The sequence below is a fragment of the Zea mays genome, chromosome 1, assembly GCF_902167145.1.
Source record: "Zea mays cultivar B73 chromosome 1, Zm-B73-REFERENCE-NAM-5.0, whole genome shotgun sequence".
NCBI classification, from domain to species: Eukaryota; Viridiplantae; Streptophyta; class Magnoliopsida; order Poales; family Poaceae; genus Zea; species Zea mays.
The window spans coordinates 272,777,100-272,798,778 of record NC_050096.1 but is presented as its reverse complement, the minus strand read 5'-3'; positions in this window follow the sequence as shown (position 1 = coordinate 272,798,778).

Here is a 21,679-nt window from a genome sequence, read left to right as displayed (position 1 = left end):
AATCATCCTCATCATCACTAGAATTAGCCTCATCACTAGATGTTGCATACTTAGTGGAGAATCTAGATTTTACCTTCTTCTTCTTGTCGTCCTTTGCCATGAGGCACTTGTGGCCGACGTTGGGGAAGAGAAGACCCTTGTTGACGGTGATGTTTGCGGCGTCCTCGTCGGAGGAGGAGTCGGTGGAGCTCTCGTCGGAGTCCCACTCCCGGCAAACGTGGGCATCGCAACCCTTCTTCTTGTAGTATCTCTTCTTTTCCTTCTTCTTTCCCTTCTTGTCATTGCCCCTGTCACTGTCACTAGAAATAGGACATTTTGCTATAAAGTGACCGGGGTTACCACATTTGTAGCAAACCTTCTTGGAGCGGGGTTTGTAATCCTTCCCCCTCATTTGCTTGAGGATTTGGCGGAAGCTCTTGATGATGAGCGCCATCTCCTCGTTGTCAAGCTTGGAGGCGTCGATGGGGATCCTACTTGGTGTAGAGTCCCTCTTTTCTTCTTCCGTCGCCTTGAATGCGACGGGTTGCACCTCGGATGTTGAGGTGGCGCCTTGCTTGATGATTTTCTTGGAGTCTTTTATCATCTATTCAAAGCTCACAAATTTTCCTATCACTTCCTCGGGAGACATTAGTTTATATCTTGGATCACCATGAATTAATTGAACTTGAGTAGGGTTAAGAAAAACAAGTGATCTAAGAATAACCTTGACCATCTCATGGTCATCCCATTTAGTGCTCCCGAGGTTGCGCACTTGGTTCACCAAGGTTTTAAGCCGGTTGTACATAGCTTGTGGCTCCTTCTATTGATGATCCCGTTTTGGTGCTTGATGCAAAAGGGGGAGAAATTAAGGGCCAAAGCAACAAATGGATCAGCTACCACTTGAGAATTCTGAAAATAGTAGAGTTAGGACTTTTTGATTTGTCAAAATTCTTATTGTCTCTTTCTGTCAAAAGTTAGTCTCTTGTGGGGAGAATGTTTGATTATGGGAATGTTTGATTATGGGAAATAGGGGGAGTTTTTGAATCAGTGATCAATTTTTCTTGGAATATCTTTCTCTATGACTCAACAAGTGAATTTGACTTAGAGATAGGAAATTGAGTTTGATTTGCAAAAACAAACCAAGTGGTGGCAAAGAATGATCCAAATATGCCAAATTTGAATCAAAACAAATTTGTGTTCTTATTTGCATTGATGTTGCACTTCTTTTAGTTGCTTTTTGTTGTGTTGGCATAAATCACCAAAAAGGGGGAGATTGAAAGGGAAATGTGCCCTTGGGCCATTTCTATAAGATTTTGGTGATTAAGTGCCCAACACACATTAAGGGAATGAGTATATGCCAAAGGGTGGACAAAGTGCAAATCAATACAAAGGTATGATTCTAGACTTAGTACATTGGTTTTTGTGTACTAACATATTTGTCTAAGTGCTAGAATCAGAGAAAATACAATTGGAAAAGACTTGGCTCTAGCAGCCAAGTCTTCGCTCAGTCTAGGTGCACCGGACTGTCCGGTGGTGCACTGGACAGTGTCCGGTGCGCCAGGTTGGCTCTGGTGAAAAGGCCGCTCTCGGGAATTCGTCGGCGACGTACGGCTAAAATTCACCAGACTGTCCGGTGTGCACCGGACTGTCCGGTGAGCCAACGGTCGGCCGGGCCAACGGTCGGCCGCGCAATCCGCGCGTGACGCGTGGCCGGGCCAACGGTCTGAAGGGGGCACCGGACTGTCCGGTGTGCACCGGACAGTATCCGGTGCGCCAACGGCTCCAAATCGCCAACAGTCGGCTGCGCCAAAATAGGAAAGAAATTCGCACCGGACAGTGTCCAGTGGTGCACCGGACTGTCCGGTGCGCCAGTCGACAGAAGGCAAGAATTGCCTTCCTAGAATGCTCTCAACGGCTTCTAGCTGCCTTGGGGCTATAAAAGGGACTCCTAGGCGCATGGAGGATAACACCAAGCACACTTTGAGCATTCTTGATCATTCACACTTCGTCTTTGCGCACTCGTTCGACATTCTTAGTGTTTTGAGCTCCGTTCTAGTGAGAACTTTGTGACATTCATTTGAGCTCAAGTCTTGGCTGTGTGCTGTGAATTTGTGTGTGTTGCTTCCCTCCCTTACTCTAGTGCTTTCACTTTGATCCTCATTGTAAGGGCGAGAGACTCCAAGTTGTGGAGATTCCTCGCAAACGGGATATAGTAAAGGAAAAAGGAACACCGTGGTATTCAAGTTGATCATTGGATCACTTGAGAGGGGTTGAGTGCAACCCTCGTCCGTTGGGACGCCACAACGTGGAGTAGGCAAGTTTTGTACTTGGCCGAACCACGGGATAAACCATTGTGCCTCTCTGTGTTGATCTCTTTGTGGTTTGCAAGAACTCCTCTCCTTAGCCACTTGATTTCATTGCTCTAACACTTAATCAAGTTTGTGGCTTTAAGTTTTAATTTTTTTATTCAGGATCACCTATTCACCCCCCTCTAGGTGCTCTCAATTGGTATCGGAGCCGTTCTCTTCACAAAGGGACTAATCGCCCGAACAGATGGATCCTAAGGGAAAGGGGATGGTGGTCAACGATAAGGAGAAAAAGTCCATCTTCAACGAGCCGAGGGACGACAAAGCCAATGACTCCGGCTCGAGTCAAAAGAAGAAGGACGGGAAGAAGAAGAGGCGGATCAAGAAGATAGTCTACTACGACAGCGACGAGTCTTCCTCTTCCCAAAAGGACGACGAATACGAGGAGAAAAAGAAAACGGTTAACTCGAACTTTTCTTTCGATTATTCTCGTATTCCGCAAAGTTCAAATGCTCACTTGCTTTCCATTCCACTTGGCAAACCTCCTCACTTTGATGGAGAGGACTACGGATTTTGGAGTCACAAAATGCGTAGTCACTTGTTCTCTCTCCATCCAAGTATATGGGAGATAGTAGAGAATGGAATGCAATTTGATAGTACGGATAGTCCCAGATTTATCAATGAGCAAATTCACAAAAAAGCACAAGCTACTACTGTTCTTTTAGCATCATTGTGCAGGGATGAATACCATAAGGTGAGCGGCTTGGATAACGCCAAGCAGATTTGGGACACCCTCAAGATCTCGCATGAGGGGAATGATGTCACCATGCTCACCAAGATGGAATTGGTGGAAGGCGAACTAGGAAGGTTCGCGATGATCAGGGGGAGGAGCCAACCCAAACGTACAACAGGCTCAAGACCCTCGTCAACAAAATAAGGAGCTATGGAAGCACGCGATGGACGGACCACGATGTCGTCCGACTTATGCTAAGGTCCTTCACCGTCCTTGATCCTCATCTTGTTAACTCTATTCGTGAGAATCCTAGGTACACCAAGATGACGCCCGAGGAGATACTTGGAAAGTTCGTAAGCGGGTGAATGATGATCAAGGAGGCGAGATACGTTGATGATGCGTTGAATGGCCCAATCCACGAGCCTCAAACTGTTGCTCTCAAAGCAACAAGTAGCAGGGAGGCGCTACCTAGCAAGGTGGCGCAAGTTGAGGCAGTCGAGCTTAACGAGGAAGAAATGGCCCTCATCATCAAGCGCTTCAAGACGGCGCTTAAGGGTCGCAAGAAGCATCCCCAAAAGAACAAGACGAAGGGGAAGCGCTCCTGCTTCAAGTGTGGTAAGGTTGGTCACTTTATTGCTAACTGTCCCGATAATGATAGTGACCAGGATAGTGAAAAGAAGAGGGAAAAGAAGAAGACGTACAAGAAGGCTAAAGGCGAGGCACACCTTGGCAAAGAGTGGGACTCGGATTGCTCTTCGTCCAACTCCGACGACGAAGGACTCGCCGCCACCGCCTTCAACAAATCATCCCTCTTCCCCAACGAGCATCACACCTGTCTCATGGCAAGAGAGAAGAAGGTAAGCACTTGAAAGACTCTTACGTATGCTTCTTCTATTGATGATGAATCTAGCGATGATGAAATAGACTATGCTAGTTTGTTCAAGGGCTTAGATAGAACTAAGATTGATAAGATCAATGAATTAATTGATGCCTTGAATGATAAGAATAGATTGTTAGAAAAGCAAGAGGATCTTTTGTATGAAGAACATGATAAATTCGTAGATGCACAAAATTCTCTTGCTTTAGAAGTTAAAAGAAATGAAAAATGCTTTCATATGAATTGTCTACATGCCATGAATCTATTTCTAGCTTAAAGAGTATCAATGATGACTTGAATGCTAAGTTAGAAATAGCTAGTAAATCAACCTCTTGTATAGAACATGTTATGATTTGCAATAGGTGTAAAGATTTCAATATTGATGCTTGTAGTGAACACCTAGTTTCAATTTCTAAATTAAATGATGAAGTGGCTAGTCTTAATGCTCAACTTAAGACTAGCAAAAATGAATTTGATAAACTAAAATTTGCAAGGGATGCCTACACGATTGGTAGACACCCCTCAATTAAGGATGGGCTTGGCTTCAAGAGGGAAGCCAAGAACTTAACAAGTCATAAGGCTCCCATCTCCGCCAAGGAGAAAGGGAAGGCCCCTATGGCTAATAGTACTCAAAAGAACCATGCTTTCATGTACCATGATAGGAGATATTCTAGGAATGTTCATTATGATAAAAGTTACAATGATGTTGTTTCACATGCCATGACTGCTTCAAGTTCTTCTATTATGCATGATAGAAGTTTGGCTAGGAAAAATGTCACTCATCATATGCCTAGGAGGAATGTACATGTACCTAGGAAAACAAGTAATGAACTTTCTACAATTTATCATGCTTGCAATGCTTCCTTTGCTATTTGTAGAAAGGACAAGAAAGTGGTTGCTAGAAGATTAGGGGCAAAATGCAACGGAGATAAAACTTGCATTTGGGTCCCTAAGGCTATTGTTACTAACCTTGTAGGACCCAACAAGAGTTGGGTACCTAAGACCCAAGCCTAATTTGCCTTGCAGGTTTATGCATCCGGGGGATCAAGCTGGATTATCGACAGCGGATGCACAAACCACATGACAGGGGAGAAGAAGATGTTCACCTCCTACATCAAGAACAAAGATTCCCAAGACTCAATCATATTCGGTGACGGGAATCAAGGCAAGGTTAAAGGACTAGGAAAAATAGTTATTTCTTCCGAGCATTCTATCTCTAATGTGTTTTTAGTTGAATCGCTCGGGTATAATTTGTTGTCCGTTAGTCAATTATGTAATATGGGATATAATTGCTTATTCACAAATGTAGATGTGTCTGTCTTTAGAAGGAGTGATGGTTCATTAGCTTTTAAGGGTGTATTAGACGGCAAACTCTATTTAGTTGATTTTGCAAAAGAGGAGGCCGGTCTAGATGCATGCTTAATTGCTAAGACTAGCATGGGCTGGCTGTGGCATCGCCGTTTAGCACATGTGGGGATGAAGAACCTTCACAAACTTCTAAAGGGAGAACATGTGATAGGTCTAACAAATGTAACCTTCGAAAAAGATAGACCTTGTGCAGCTTGTCAAGCAGGTAAATAGGTGGGAATCTCTCATCATACCAAAAATGTGATGACCACATCAAGACCTTTGGAGTTGCTTCATATGGACCTTTTCGGACCCGTCGCCTATCTAAGCATAGGAGGAAGTAAGTATGGTCTTGTTATCGTTGATGACTTTTCCCGCTTCACTTGGGTATTCTTTTTGCAGGATAAAACAGAAACCCAAGGGACCCTCAAGCGCTTCCTAAGGAGAGCTCAAAATGAGTTTGAGCTCAAGGTGAAGAAGATAAGGAGCGACAACGGGTCCGAGTTCAAGAACCTTCAAGTGGAGGAGTACCTTGAGGAGGAAGGAATCAAGCACGAGTTCTCCGCTCCCTACACACCACAACAAAATGGTGTGGTAGAGAGGAAGAACAGGACACTCATAGACATGGCAAGGACGATGCTTGGAGAATTCAAGACGCCCGAGTGGTTTTGGTCGGAAGCTGTGAACACGGCTTGCCACGCCATAAATCGGGTCTACCTTCATCGCCTCCTCAATAAGACGTCGTACGAACTCCTAACCGGTAACAAACCCAATGTGTCATACTTTCGTGTATTTGGGAGCAAATGTTATATTCTAGTGAAGAAAGGTAGAAATTCTAAGTTTGCTCCCAAAGCTGTAGAAGGGTTTTTGTTAGGTTATGACTCAAATACAAAGGCGTATAGGGTCTTCAACAAATCATCGGGTTTGGTTGAAGTCTCTAGTGACGTTGTATTTGATGAGACTAATGGCTCTCCAAGAGAGCAAGTTGTTGATCTTGATGATGTAGATGAAGAAGACGTTCCAACGGCCGCAATACGTACCATGGCGATTGGCGATGTGCGACCACAGGAACAAAAGGAGCAAGATCAACATTCTTCCTCAACAATGGTGCATCCCCCAACTCAAGACGATGAACAGGTTCATCAAGAAGAGGCGCGTGATCAAGGGGAGCACAATATGATCATGTTATGGAGGAAGAAGCACAACCGGCACCTCCAACTCAAGTTCGAGCAACGATTCAAAGGAATCATCCCGTCGACCAAATTTTGGGTGACATTAGCAAGGGAGTAACTACTCGCTCTAGATTAGTTAATTTTTGTGAGCATTACTCTTGTCTCTTCTATTGAGCCCTTCAGGGTAGAAGAGGCCTTGCTAGAACCGGACCGGGTGTTGGCCATGCAGGAAGAGCTCAACAACTTCAAGCGAAATGAAGTTTGGACACTGGTGCCTCGTCCCAAGCAAAACGTTGTGGGAACCAAGTGGGTGTTCCGCAACAAACAAGACGAGCACGGGGTGGTGACAAGGAACAAGGCACGACTTGTGGCAAAAGGTTATGCCCAAGTCGCAGGTTTGGACTTTGAGGAGACTTTTGCTCCTGTGGCTAGGCTAGAGTCCATTCGCATTTTGTTAGCCTATGCCGCTCACCATTCTTTCAGGTTGTTCCAAATGGATGTGAAGAGCGCTTTCCTCAACGGGCCAATCAAGGAGGAGGTGTACGTGGAGCAACCCCCTGGCTTTGAGGATGAACGGTACCCCGACCGCGTGTGTAAGCTCTCTAAGGCGCTCTATGGACTTAAGCAAGCCCCAAGAGCATGGTATGAATGCCTTAGAGACTTTTTAATTGCTAATGCTTTCAAGGTTGGGAAAGCCGATCCAACTTTATTCACTAAGACTTGTGATGGTGACTTATTTGTGTGCCAAATTTATGTCGATGACATAATATTTGGTTCTACTAACCAAAAGTCTTGTGAAGAGTTTAGAAGGGTGATGACGCAGAAATTCGAGATGTCGATGATGGGCGAGTTGAACTACTTCCTTGGGTTCCAAGTGAAGCAACTCAAGGACGACACCTTTATCTCCTAAATGAAGTACACGCAAGACTTGCTAAGGCGGTTTGGGATGAAGGACGCCAAGCCCGCAAAGACTCCAATGGGAACTGACGGACACGTCGACCTCAACAAAGAAGGTAAGTCTGTTGATCAAAAAGCATACCGATCTATGATAGGGTCTTTACTTTATTTATGTGCTAGTAGACCGGATATTATGCTTAGCGTATGCATGTGTGCTAGATTTCAATCCGATCCAAGGGAGTGTCACTTAGTGGTCGTGAAGCGAATTCTTAGATATTTAGTCGCTATGCCTTGCTTCGGGATCTGGTATCCAAAGGGGGTCTACCTTTGACTTGATTGGATATTCAGACTCTGACTATGCTGGATGTAAGGTCGATAGGAAGAGTACATCGGGGACGTGCCAATTCTTAGGAAGGTCCCTGGTGTCGTGGAGCTCTAAGAAACAAACTTCTGTTGCCCTATCCACCGCTGAGGCCGAGTATGTTGCCGCAGGACAGTGTTGCGCGCAACTACTTTGGATGAGGCAAACCCTCCGGGACTTTGGCTACAATCTGAGCAAAGTCCCACTCCTATGTGATAATGAGAGTGCTATCCGCATGGCGGACAATCCTGTTGAACACAGCCACACAAAGCACATAGACATCCGGCATCACTTTTTGAGAGACCACCAGCAAAAGGGAGATATCGAAGTGTTTTATGTTAGCACCGAGAACCAGCTAGTCGATATCTTTACCAAGCCTCTAGATGAGAAGACCTTTTGCAGGCTGTGTAGTGAGCTAAATGTCTTAGATTCGTGGAACCTGGATTGATTTATAGCATACATGTGTTTTATGCCTTGATCATGTTCCTTATGCATTTTGTTGTTTATTTATGGTGCTCAAGTTGTACAAACACTCCCCGGACCTCACAAGTCCATTTGCAAGTGATGCACATATTTAGGGGGAGATGTGCTACAACTTGACCCTTTGAGACTAACTGTGTGCTTGAGTTTGCTTGATTTAGTCTCAAAGGTGGATTGAAAGGGAATGTTGGACTTGGACCATAAAAGACTTCCACTGCACTCCGATGAAAAAGTAACTAACTCCAAGTTCATCTTCATACTCTTATTGCCTTTCTACTCTTAGTTGAAGATTTTGGTGAGGCAATGGGGTTAAAAGGCCAAAAATGATCCCGTTTTGGTGCTTGATGCAAAAGGGGGAGAAATTAAGGGCCAAAGCAACAAATGGATCAGCTACCACTTGAGAATTCTGAAAATAGTAGAGTTAGGACTTTTTGATTTGTCAAAATTCTTATTGTCTCTTTCTGTCAAAAGTTGGTCTCTTGTGGGGAGAATGTTTGATTATGGGAATGTTTGATTATGGGAAATAGGGGGAGTTTTTGAATCAGTGATCAATTTTTCTTGGAATATCTTTCTTTATGACTCAACAAGTGAATTTGACTTAGAGATAGGAAATTGAGTTTGATTTGCAAAAACAAACCAAGTGGTGGCAAAGAATGATCCAAATATGCCAAATTTGAATCAAAACAAATTTGTGTTCTTATTTGCATTGATGTTGCACTTCTTTTAGTTGCTTTTTGTTGTGTTGGCATAAATCACCAAAAAGGGGGAGATTGAAAGGGAAATGTGCCCTTGGGCCATTTCTATAAGATTTTGGTGATTAAGTGCCCAACACACATTAAGGGAATGAGTATATGCCAAAGGGTGGACAAAGTGCAAATCAATACAAAGGTATGATTATAGACTTAGTACATTGGTTTTTGTGTACTAACATATTTGTCTAAGTGCTAGAATCAGAGAAAATACAATTGGAAAAGACTTGGCTCTAGCAGCCAAGTCTCCGCTCAATCTAGGTGCACCGGACTCTCCGGTGCGCCAAGTTGGCTCTGGTGAAAAGGCCGCTCTCGGGAATTTGTCGGCGGCGTACGGCTAAAATTCACCGGACTGTCCGGTGTGCACCGGACTGTCCGGTGTGCACCGGACTGTCCGGTGAGCCAACGGTCGGCCGGGCCAATGGTCGGCCGCGCAATCCGCGCGTGACGCGTGGCCGGGCCAACGGTCTGAAGGGGGCACCGGACTGTCCGGTGTGCACCGGACAGTGTCCGGTGCGCCAACGTCTCCAAATCGCCAACGGTCGGCTGCGCCAAAATAGGAAAGAAATTCGCACCGGACAGTGTCCAGTGGTGCACCGGACTGTCCGGTGCGCCAGTCGACAGAAGGCAAGAATTGCCTTCCTGGAATGCTCTCAACGGCTCCTAGCTGCCTTGGGGCTATAAAAGGGACTCCTAGGCGCATGGAGGATAACACCAAGCACACTTTGAGCATTCTTGATCATTCACACTTCGTCTTTGCGCACTCGTTCGACATTCTTAGTGTTTTGAGCTCCGTTCTAGTGAGAACTTTGTGACATTCATTTGAGCTCAAGTCTTGACTGTGTGTGTGTGCGTATTTGCTGTGAATTTGTGTGTGTTGCTTCCCTCCCTTACTCTAGTGCTTTCAGTTTGATCCTCATTGTAAGGGCGAGAGACTCCAAGTTGTGGAGATTCCTCGCAAACGGGATATAGTAAAGGAAAAAGGAACATCGTGGTATTCAAGTTGATCATTGGATCACTTGAGAGGGGTTGAGTGCAACCCTCGTCCGTTGGGACGCCACAACGTGGAGTAGGCAAGTTTTGTACTTGGCCGAACCACGGGATAAACCACTGTGCCTCTCTGTGTTGATCTCTTTGTGGTTTGCAAGAACTCCTCTCCTTAGCCACTTGATTTCATTGCTCTAACACTTAATCAAGTTTGTGGCTTTAAGTTTTAAGTTTTTTATTCAGGATCACCTATTCACCCCCCCTCTAGGTGCTCTCATCTTGGTCACCCCGTCTTCTTCGTGTGCGGTCTTTAGCACATCCCAAATCTCTTTAGCACTTTTTAACTGTTGCACCTTATTATACTCCTCTCGACTAAGAGAGGTGAGGAGTATAGTAGTTGCTTGGGAATCAAAGTGCACAATTTGGGCGACTTCGTCCGCATCATAATCTTCATCCCCTACGGAAGGTACCTGTACTCTAAATTCAACAATGTCCCATATACTTTTGTGGAGTGAGGTTAGGTGATATCTCATCAAATCACTCCACCTAGAACAATCTTCACCATCAAACATCGGTGGTTTGTCTAATGGGACGGAAAGTAATGGAGTATATTTGGAAATACGAGGATAGCGTAGAGGGATCTTACTAAACTTCTTGCGCTCATGGCGCTTAGAAGTTACGGACGGCGCGTCGGAGCCGGAGGTGGATGGCGACAAAGAACCGGTCTCGTAGTAGACCACTTTCTTCATTTTCTTCTTCTTGTCGCCACTCCGGTGCGACTTGACGCGGGGAGGTGATTCTTCCCTCTTCTTCTTGCCGGACTCCCCCGATGGAGCCTTCCCGTGGCTTGTGGCGGGCTTCTTGCCGGTCACCATCTCCTTCTTGGCGTGAGCTCCCGACATCACTTCGAGCGGTTAGGCTCTAATGAAATACCGGACTCTGATACCAATTGAAAGTCGCCTAAAGGGGGGTGAATAGACAAATCTAAAATTTACAAACTTAAGCACACACTACAAGCCGGGGTTAGCGTTAGAATTAAATTCGAGTCCGAAAGAGAGGGTGAAAACAAATTACAAGCGAATAAGAGCGGATGACACGATGATTTGTTTTACCGAGGTTCGGTTCTTGCAAACCTACTCCCCGTTGAGGTGGTCACAAAGACCGGGTCTCTTTCAACCCTTTCCCTCTCTCAAACGGTCACCTAGACCGAGTGAGCTTCTCTTCTCAATCAATCGGGACACTAAGTCCCCACAAGGACCACCACACAATTGGTGTCTGAAAGGGAATTAGGATTTCACCTAGTTCCTAAATAATTTTGGTGGTTGAATTGCCCAACACAAATATTGGACTAACTAGTTTGCTCTAGTGTATAAGTTATACAGGTGCAAAATGTTCACACTTAGCCAATAAAAAGACCAAGAGTTGGGTTCAACACAAGAGCAAAGGAGCAACATAAGGCTCCTCTGGTCTGGCGCACCGGACTGTCCGGTGTGCCACCGGACATGTCCGGTGCACCAGGGGACTCCAACTTCGAACTGCTCGGCTTCGGGATTTTCCGGAGACCACTCCGCTATAATTCACCGGACTGTCCGGTGCATCTGCGGAGCAACGGCTACTTCAGGCGCCAACGGCTACCTGCAGCGCATTTATTGCGCGCCAGCGCGGGCAGAGGTCAGACACGCCCATGTTGGCACACCGGACAGTGAACAGTGCATGTCCGGTGCGCCACCGGACATCAAGGCGGGCCCAGAAGTCAGAAGCTTCAACGGTCGGAATCCAACGGAACTGGTGACGTGGCTGGGGCACCGGACTGTCCGGTGTGCACCGGACTGTCCGGTGCGCCATCGAACAGACGGCCTCCACCAACGGTCGTGTTGGTGGTTGGGGCTATAAATACCCCAACCATCCCACCATTCATTGCATCCAAGTTTTCCAGCTTCCAACCACTATACAAGAGCTAGCATTCATTGCAAAGCACACCAACAAGAGATCAAGTCCTCTCCCAATCCCATTCAAAGTCCTAGTGACTAGAGAGAGTGATTTGTAGTGTTCATTTGAGCTCTTGCGCTTGGATCGCTTCTTTTCTTTCGCATTCTTTCTTGTGATCAAACACTCACTTGTAATTGAGGCAAGAGACACCAATCGTGTGGTGGTCCTTGCGGGAACTTTGTGTTCCAAGTGATTTGAGAAGAGAAGCTCACTCGGTCCGTGGGACCGTTTGAGAGAGGGAAGGGTTGAAAGAGACCCGACCTTTGTGGCCTCCTCAACGGGGAGTAGGTTTGCGAGAACCGAACCTCGGTAAAACAAATCTGTGTGTCACACTCCTCATTTGCTTGCGATTTGTTTTACGCCCTCTCTCGCGGACTCGTTTACATTTCTAACGCTAACCCGGCTTGTAGTTGTGTTTATATTTGGAAATTTCAGTTTCGCCCTATTCACCCCCCCCCCTCTAGGCGACTTTCAATTGGTATCAGAGCCCGGTGCTTCATTAGAGCCTAACCGCTCGAAGTGATGTCGGAAGATCACGCCAAGAAGGAGATGGAGACCGGCGAAAAGCCCACTACGAGCCACGGGAGCACTTCATCGGAAGAGTCCCGCACCAAGAGGAAGGAGAAGAAGAAGAACTCCTCCAACAAAGGGAAGGAGAAGAAATCTTCTTCTCATCACAAAGAGAAGAAGGAGAAATCTTCCTCTCACAAGCCGCATCGGAGTGGGGATAAGCACAAAAGGATGAGGAAAGTCGTCTATTACGAGACCGACACTTCATCAACATCCACCTCCGGCTCCAACGCGGCATCCGTCACTTCTAAGCGTCAAGAGCGCAAGAAGTATAGTAAGATCCCCCTACGCTACCCTCGCATTTCAAAACATACACCTTTACTTTCCGTCCCATTAGGCAAACCACCAACTTTTGATGGTGAAGATTATGCTAGGTGGAGTGATTTAATGCGATTTCATCTAACCTCGCTCCACAAAAGTATATGGGATGTTGTTGAGTTTGGTGCACAGGTACCGTCAGTAGGGGATGAAAATTATGATGAGGATGAGGTGGCCCAAATCGAGCACTTCAACTCTCAAGCGACAACAATACTCCTCGCCTCTCTAAGTAGAGAGGAGTATAACAAAGTACAAGGGTTGAAGAGCGCCAAGGAAGTTTGGGATGTGCTCAAAACCGCGCACGAAGGGGATGAGCTCACAAAGATCACCAAGCGGGAAACGATCGAGGGGGAGCTCGGTCGGTTCCGGCTTCGCAAAGGGGAAGAGCCACAACACATGTACAACCGGCTCAAGACTTTGGTGAACCAAGTGCGCAACCTCGGGAGCACGAAGTGGGACGACCACGAAATGGTTAAGGTTATTCTAAGATCTCTAATTTTTCTTAATCCCACTCAAGTTCAATTAATTCGTGGTAATCCTAGATATACTAAAATGACCCCCGAGGAAGTTATCAGGAATTTTGTAAGTTTTGAGTGCATGATCGAAGGCTCGAGGAAGATCAACGAGCTTGATGATCCATCCACATCCGAAGCTCAACCCGTCGCTTTCAAGGCGACGGAGGAAAAGAAGGAGGAGGCTACACCAAGTCGACAACCTATAGACGCCTCCAAGCTCGACAATGAGGAAATGGCGCTTGTCATCAAGAGCTTCCGCCAAATCCTCAAGCAAAGGAGAGGGAAAGACTACAAGTCCCGCTCCAAGAAGGTTTGCTACAAGTGTGGTAAGCCCGGTCACTTTATTGCTAAATGTCCATTATCAAGTGATAGTGACAGGGGCGACGACAAGAAGGGGAGAAAAAAGGAGAAGAAGAGGTACTACAAGAAGAAGGGCGGCGATGCCCATGTTTGTCGAGAGTGGGACTCCGACGAAAGCTCAAGCGACTCCTCCGACGACGAGGACGCCGCCAACATCGCCGTCACCAAGGGACTTCTCTTCCCCAACGTCGGCCACAAGTGCCTCATGGCAAAGGACGGCAAAAGGAAGAAGGTTAAATCTAACTCCTCCACTAAATATGAATCTTCTAGTGATGATAATGCTAGTGGTGAGGAAGATAATTTGCGTATCCTTTTTGCCAACCTTAACATGGAACAAAAGGAAAAACTAAATGAGCTAATTAGTGCCATCCATGAAAAGGATGACCTCTTGGACTCCCAAGAGGACTTCCTAATCAAGGAAAATAAAAAGCATGTTAAGGTTAAAAATGCTTATGCTTTAGAAGTAGAAAAATGTCAAAATCTATCTAGTGAGTTAAGCACTTGTCGTGAGATGATTGACAACCTTAAGAATGAAAATGCTAGTTTAAATGCTAAGGTTGATTCACATGTTTGTAATGTTTCAATTCCCAATCCTAGAGATAATAATGATGATTTGCTTGCTAGGATTAAAGAATTGAACATTTCTCTTGCTAGCCTTAGAGTAGAAAATGAAAATTTGATTGCTAAGGCTAAAGATTTTGATGTTTGCAATGTTACTATTTCCAACCTTAGAAGTGAGAATGATATATTACATGCTAAGCTTGTTGAATTAAAATCTTGCAAACCCTCTACATCTAATGTTGAGTATGTTTCTATCTGTAATAGATGTAGAGATGTTGATATCAATGCTATTCATGATCACATGACTTTAATTAAACAACAAAATGATCATATAGCTAAACTAGATGCTAAAATTGCCGAGCACAACTTAGAAAATGAGAAATTTAAATTTGCTCGTAGCATGCTTTATAATGGGAGACGCTCTGGCATTAAGGATGGCATTGGCTTCCAAAGGGGAGACAATGTCAAAATTAGTGCCTCTCCTAAAAGATTGTCAAACTTTGTTAAGGGCAAGGCTCCCATGCCTCAGGATAACGAGGGTTACATTTTATACCCTGCCGGTTATCCCGAGGACAAAATTAGGAAAATTCATTCTAGGAAGTCTCACTCTGGTTCTAACCATGCTTTCATGTATAAGAGTGAGACATCTAGTTCTAGGCAACCAACCCGTGCTAAGTTGCCTAAGAAGAAAATTCCTACTGCATCAAATAATCATAATATCTCCTTTAAAACTTTTGATGCATCTTATGTTTTGACTAACAAATCCGGCAAGGTAGTTGCCAAATATGTTGGGGGCAAGCACAAGGTGTCAAGGACTTGTGTTTGGGTACCCAAAGTTCTTGTGTCTAATGCCAAAGGACCCAAAACCATTTGGGTACCTAAAGTCAAGAACTAAACTTGTTTTGTAGGTTTATGCATCCGGGGGCTCAAGTTGGATACTCGACAGCGGGTGCACAAACCACATGACAGGGGAGAAAAGGATGTTCTCCTCATATGAGAAAAACCAAGATCCCCAACGAGCTATCACATTCGGGGATGGAAATCAAGGTTTGGTCAAAGGATTGGGTAAAATTGCTATATCACCTGACCATACTATTTCCAATGTTTTTCTTGTAGATTCTTTAGATTACAATTTGCTTTCCGTATCCCAATTATGTCAAATGGGCTACAACTGTCTATTTACTGATGTAGGTGTTACTGTCTTTAGAAGAAGTGATGATTCAATAGCATTTAAGGGAGTGTTAGAGGGTCAGCTTTACTTGGTAGATTTTGATAGAGCTGAACTCGACACTTGCTTAGTTGCTAAGACTAACTTGGGTTGGCTCTGGCACCGCCGACTAGCCCATGTTGGAATGAAGAATCTTCATAAGCTTCTAAAGGGGGAACACATTTTAGGATTAACAAATGTTCATTTTGAGAAAGACAGGATTTGTAGCGCATGTCAAGCCGGGAAGCAAGTTGGCACTCATCATCCACACAAGAACATCATGACTAGTGACAGGCCACTGGAGCTCCTACACATGGATTTATTCGGCCCGATCGCTTACATAAGCATCGGCGGGAGTAAGTACTGTCTAGTTATTGTGGATGATTATTCTCGCTTCACTTGGGTATTCTTTTTACAGGAAAAATCTCAAACCCAAGAGACCTTAAAGGGATTCTTGAGACGGGCTCAAAATGAGTTCGGCTTAAGGATCAAGAAAATAAGAAGCGATAACGGGACGGAGTTCAAGAACTCTCAAATTGAAGGGTTTCTTGAGGAGGAGGGCATCAAGCATGAGTTCTCTTCTCCCTACACCCCTCAACAAAATGGTGTAGTGGAGAGGAAAAATCGAACTCTATTGGACATGGCAAGGACCATGCTTGATGAGTACAAAACTTCGGATCGGTTTTGGGCCGAGGCGGTCAACACCGCTTGCTACGCCATCAACCGGTTATATCTTCACCGAATCCTCAAGAAGACATCATATGAACTCCTAACAGGTAAAAAGCCCAATATTTCATATTTTAGAGTTTTTGGTAGCAAATGCTTTATTCTTGTTAAGAGAGGTAGAAAATCTAAATTTGCTCCTAAAACTGTAGAAGGCTTTTTACTAGGATATGACTCAAACACAAGGGCATATAAAGTCTTTAACAAGTCCTCAGGACTTGTTGAAGTTTCTTGTGACGTTGTGTTTGACGAAACTAACGGCTCTCAAGTAGAGCAAGTTGATCTTGATGAGATAGGTGAAGAACAGGCTCCATGCATAGCGCTAAGGAACATGTCCATTGGGGATGTGTGTCCTAAGGAATCCGAAGAGCCTCCACATGCACAAGATCAACCATCCTCCTCCATGCAAGCATCTCCACCAACTCAAATTGAGGATGAGGCTCAAGATGTTGAACAAGAAGATCAAGAAAATGAGCCACCTCAAAATGACGGCAACGATCAAGGGGGAGATACAAATGATCAAGAAAAGGAGGATGAGCAAGAACCAAGACCGCCACACCCAAGAGTCCACCAAGCAATACAACGAGATCACCCCGTCGACACCATCCTCGGCGACATTCATAAGGGGGTAACCACACGATCTCGGGTTGCACATTTTTGTGAACATTACTCTTTTGTTTCCTCTATTGAGCCACACAGGGTAGAGGAAGCACTCCAAGATGCGGATTGGGTGATGGCAATGCAAGAGGAGCTCAACAACTTCACTAGGAATGAGGTATGGCATTTGGTTCCACGTCCTAATCAAAATGTTGTAGGAACAAAATGGGTCTTCCGCAACAAGCAAGATGAGCATGGTGTGGTGACTAGGAACAAAGCTCGACTCGTGGCCAAGGGGTATTCACAAGTCGAAGGTTTGGATTTTGGTGAAACCTATGCACCCGTAGCTAGGCTTGAGTCAATTCGTATATTATTAGCCTATGCTACTTACCATGGCTTTAAGCTTTATCAAATGGACGTGAAAAGTGCCTTCCTCAATGGACCAATCAAGGAAGAGGTCTATGTTGAGCAACCTCCCGGCTTTGAAGACAGTGAGTATCCTAACCATGTCTATAGACTCTCTAAGGCGCTTTATGGGCTCAAGCAAGCCCCAAGAGCATGGTATGAATGCCTTAGAGATTTCCTTATTGCTAATGGCTTCAAAGTCGGCAAAGCCGATCCTACACTCTTTACTAAAACTCTTGAAAATGACTTGTTTGTATGCCAAATTTATGTTGATGATATTATATTTGGGTCTACTAATGAGTCTACATGTGAAGAGTTTAGTAGGATTATGACACAGAAATTCGAGATGTCAATGATGGGGGAGTTGAAGTATTTCTTAGGATTCCAAGTGAAACAACTCCAAGAGGGCACCTTCATTAGCCAAACGAAGTACACTCAAGACATTCTAAACAAGTTTGGGATGAAGGATGCCAAGCCCATCAAGACTCCCATGGGAACAAATGGGCATCTCGACCTCGACACGGGAGGTAAGTCCGTGGATCAAAAGGTATATCGGTCGATGATTGGTTCATTGCTTTATTTATGTGCATCTCGACCGGATATTATGCTTTCCGTTTGCATGTGTGCAAGATTCCAATCCGACCCTAAGGAATCACACCTTATGACCGTAAAACGAATCTTGAGATACTTGGCTTATACTCCTAAGTTTGGGCTTTGGTACCCTCGGGGATCCACATTTGATTTGATTGGTTATTCAGATGCCGATTGGGCGGGGTGTAAAATTAATAGGAAGAGCACATCGGGGACTTGCCAGTTCTTGGGAAGATCCTTGGTGTCTTGGGCTTCAAAGAAGCAAAATTCGGTTGCTCTTTCCACCGTCGAAGCCGAGTACATTGCCGCAGGTCATTGTTGCGCGCAACTACTTTGGATGAGGCAAACCCTGCGGGACTACGGTTACAAATTAACCAAAGTCCCTTTGCTATGTGATAATGAGAGTGCAATCAAAATGGCCGACAATCCTGTCGAGCATAGCCGCACTAAACACATAGCCATCCGGTATCATTTCCTTAGGGATCACCAACAAAAGGGGGATATCGAGATTTCTTACATTAACACTAAAGATCAATTAGCCGATATCTTTACCAAGCCTCTTGATGAACAAACTTTTACCAAACTTAGGCATGAGCTCAATATTCTTGATTCTCGCAACTTCTTTTGCTAGCTTGCACACATAACTCATTTATATACTTTTGATCATATCTCTTTCATATGCTATGACTAATGTGTTTTCAAGTCTATTTCAAACCAAGTCATAGGTGTATTGAAAGGGAATTGGAGTCTTCGGCGAAGAAAAAGGCTTCCACTCCGTAACTCATCCTTCGCCGTCGTTCCAAGCCACTCTCCATCCTTGGGGAGAAAGCAAAAAGGACTTCATCTTTGGTATAATCTTAACTCTTTTGTTTATGACCAAAGGGGAAGAAATTACTTCGAGGGCTCTAATGGTTCCGTTTTTGGCGATTCATGCCAAAGGGGGAGAAAATATGAGCCCAAAGCAAAAGGACCGCACCACCACATAGTTTTTAAAATTGGAGATTTTCAATTGGTCAATTTCAAATTGGTATCTTATTATGTTCTAAAGGGGGAGGAAGTAGTATTTCAAAACTTGATATCTTAAAACCCTCTTGAACACTAAGAGGAGAATTTATTTGAGGGGGTGTTTTGTTTAGTCAAAGGAAAAGCATTTGAAACAGGGGGAGAAAATTTCAAATCTTGAAAATGCTTTGCAAAATCTTATTCATTTACCTTTGACTATTTGCAAAAGAACTTTGAAAATGATTTACAAAAGAGTTTGCAAAAACAAAACATGTGGTGCAAACGTGGTCCAAAATGTTAAATAAGAAAGAAACAATCCATGCATATCTTGTAAGTATTTATATTGGCTCAAATTCCAAGCAACCTTTGCACTTACATTATGCAAACTAGATCAATTATGCACTTTTATATTTGCTTTGGTTTGTGTTGGCATCAATCACCAAATAGGGGGAGATTGAAAGGGAATTAGACTTTCACCTAGTTCCTAAATAATTTTGGTGGTTGAATTGCCCAACACAAATATTGGACTAACTAGTTTGCTCTAGTGTATAAGTTATACAGGTGCAAAATGTTCACACTTAGCCAATAAAAAGACCAAGAGTTGGGTTCAACACAAGAGCAAAGGAGCAACAGAAGGCTCCTCTGGTCTGGCGCACCGGACTGTCCGGTGTGCCACCGGACATGTCCGGTGCACCAGGGGACTCCAACTTCGAACTGCTCGGCTTCGGGATTTTCCGGAGACCACTCCGCTATAATTCACCGGACTGTCCGGTGTGCACCGGACATGTCCGATGCTCCAAGGAAGGGCGGCCTCAGGAACTCGCCAGCCTCGGGTTTTCACTTCAGCCGCTCCGCTATAATTCACCGGACTGTCCAGTGCATCTGTGGAGCAACGGCTACTTCAGGCGCCAACGGCTACCTGCAGCGCATTTATTGCGCGCCAGCGCGGGCAGAGGTCAGACATGCCCATGCTGGCACACCGGACAGTGAACATTGCATGTCCGGTGTGCCACCGGACATCAAGGCGGGCCCAGAAGTCAGAAGCTTCAACGGTCGGAATCCAACGGAACTGGTGACGTGGCTGGGGCACCGAACTGTCCGGTGCGCCATCGAACAGACGGCCTCCACCAACGGTCGTGTTGGTGGTTGGGGCTATAAATACCCCAACCACCCCACCATTCATTGCATCCAAGTTTTCCAGCTTCCAACCACTATACAAGAGCTAGCATTCATTGCAAAGCACACCAACAAGAGATCAAGTCCTCTCCCAATCCCATTCAAAGTCCTAGTGACTAGAGAGAGTGATTTGTAGTGTTCATTTGAGCTCTTGCGCTTGGATCGCTTCTTTTCTTTCGCATTCTTTCTTGTGATCAAACACTCACTTGTAATTGAGGCAAGAGACACCAATCGTGTGGTGGTCCTTGCGGGAACTTTGTGTTCCAAGTGATTTGAGAAGAGAAGCTCACTCGGTCCGTGGGACCGTTTGAGAGAGGGAAGGGTTGAAAGAGACCCGGCCTTTGTGGCCTCCTCAACGGGGAGTAGGTTTGCGAGAACCGAACCTCGGTAAAACAAATCCGTGTGTCACACTCCTCATTTGCTTGCGATTTGTTTTACGCCCTCTCTCGCGGACTCGTTTACATTTCTAACACTAACCCGGCTTGTAGTTGTGTTTATATTTGGAAATTTCAGTTTCGCCCTATTCACCCCCCCCCCCTCTAGGCGACTTTCAGTGTCTCTTGCCTTGATTACAATTGAGTTGGAAACAAGAAAGAAGGAAGAAGAAAAGCAATCCAAGCGCAAGAACTCAAATGAACACAATTGTCTCTCTCACTAGTCACTATTTGATTGGAATGATCTTTGGACTTGGGAGAGGATTTGATCTCTTGTTTGTGTCTTTGAATGAAGTCTAGAGCTCTTGTATGAGGTTTGAAGGCTGAAAACTTGGATGCAATGAAGTGTGGTGGTTGGAGGGTATTTATAGCCCCAACCACCAAAAGAACCGTTGGTGAGGGCTTCTGTCGTATGGCGCACTGGACAGTCCGGTGCGCCAGCCATGTTACCAGGTCGTTGGGTTCTGACCGTTGGAGCTTCTGACAACTGGGCCACCGGACAGTCACTATTCACTGTCCGGTGCGCCTTCTGGCACTGCTCTGACTTCTACGCGCGCAGGCGCGCACTGTTCACTTTTACTGTTCCTTTGCAGACGACCGTTGGCGTTGTGTAGCTGTTACTCCACTGGCACACCGGACAGTCCGGTGCTACACCGGACAATCCGGTGAATTATAGCGGAGCGGCTCCCAGAATTCCCGAAGGTGGCAAGTTTGGAGTTGGGTTCCCTGGTGCGTCGGACACTGTCCGGTGGCACACCGGACAGTCCGGTGCGCCAGACCAGGGCTGCCTTTGGGTTGTCTTTTGCTCTTTTTTATTTGAACCCTTTCTTGGACTTTTATTGGTTTGTGTTGAACCTTTGGCACCTGTAGAACTCATAATCTAGAGCAAACTAGTTAGTCCAATTAATTTGTGTTGGGCAATTCAACCACCAAAATTCATATAGGAAAAGGTTTGACCCTATTTCCCTTTCAATAAGAGTGACTTCAACTCCACCATATAAAGCATGTATTATATAGGTCCCTCTCTCTTTACGGGCGGGATGGGCTTGCGGAATACCTAGTGTATTCACCCAGATTTATTTATGTTTTTTAGCAGCTGATGACTTCTTTTCTGCTATGCTCGACTAGAAGGGGGCTGTGTCTGCACCCAATCTGCATGTGGCTTGGGCTAGTTGAATCTTCCACTATGTTATGTATTTCAGGCTCAATAGAGCTTGTACTCTGGTATTGTAATAACTTTTATTCGAACTCTGTACTATTTGAAGTAAGGAATGTACGGTTACTAGCCTCCTGGGACTAGTAATTGTATCACATTTGAGTCCCAGAGGATTGGGGCGCTTCAC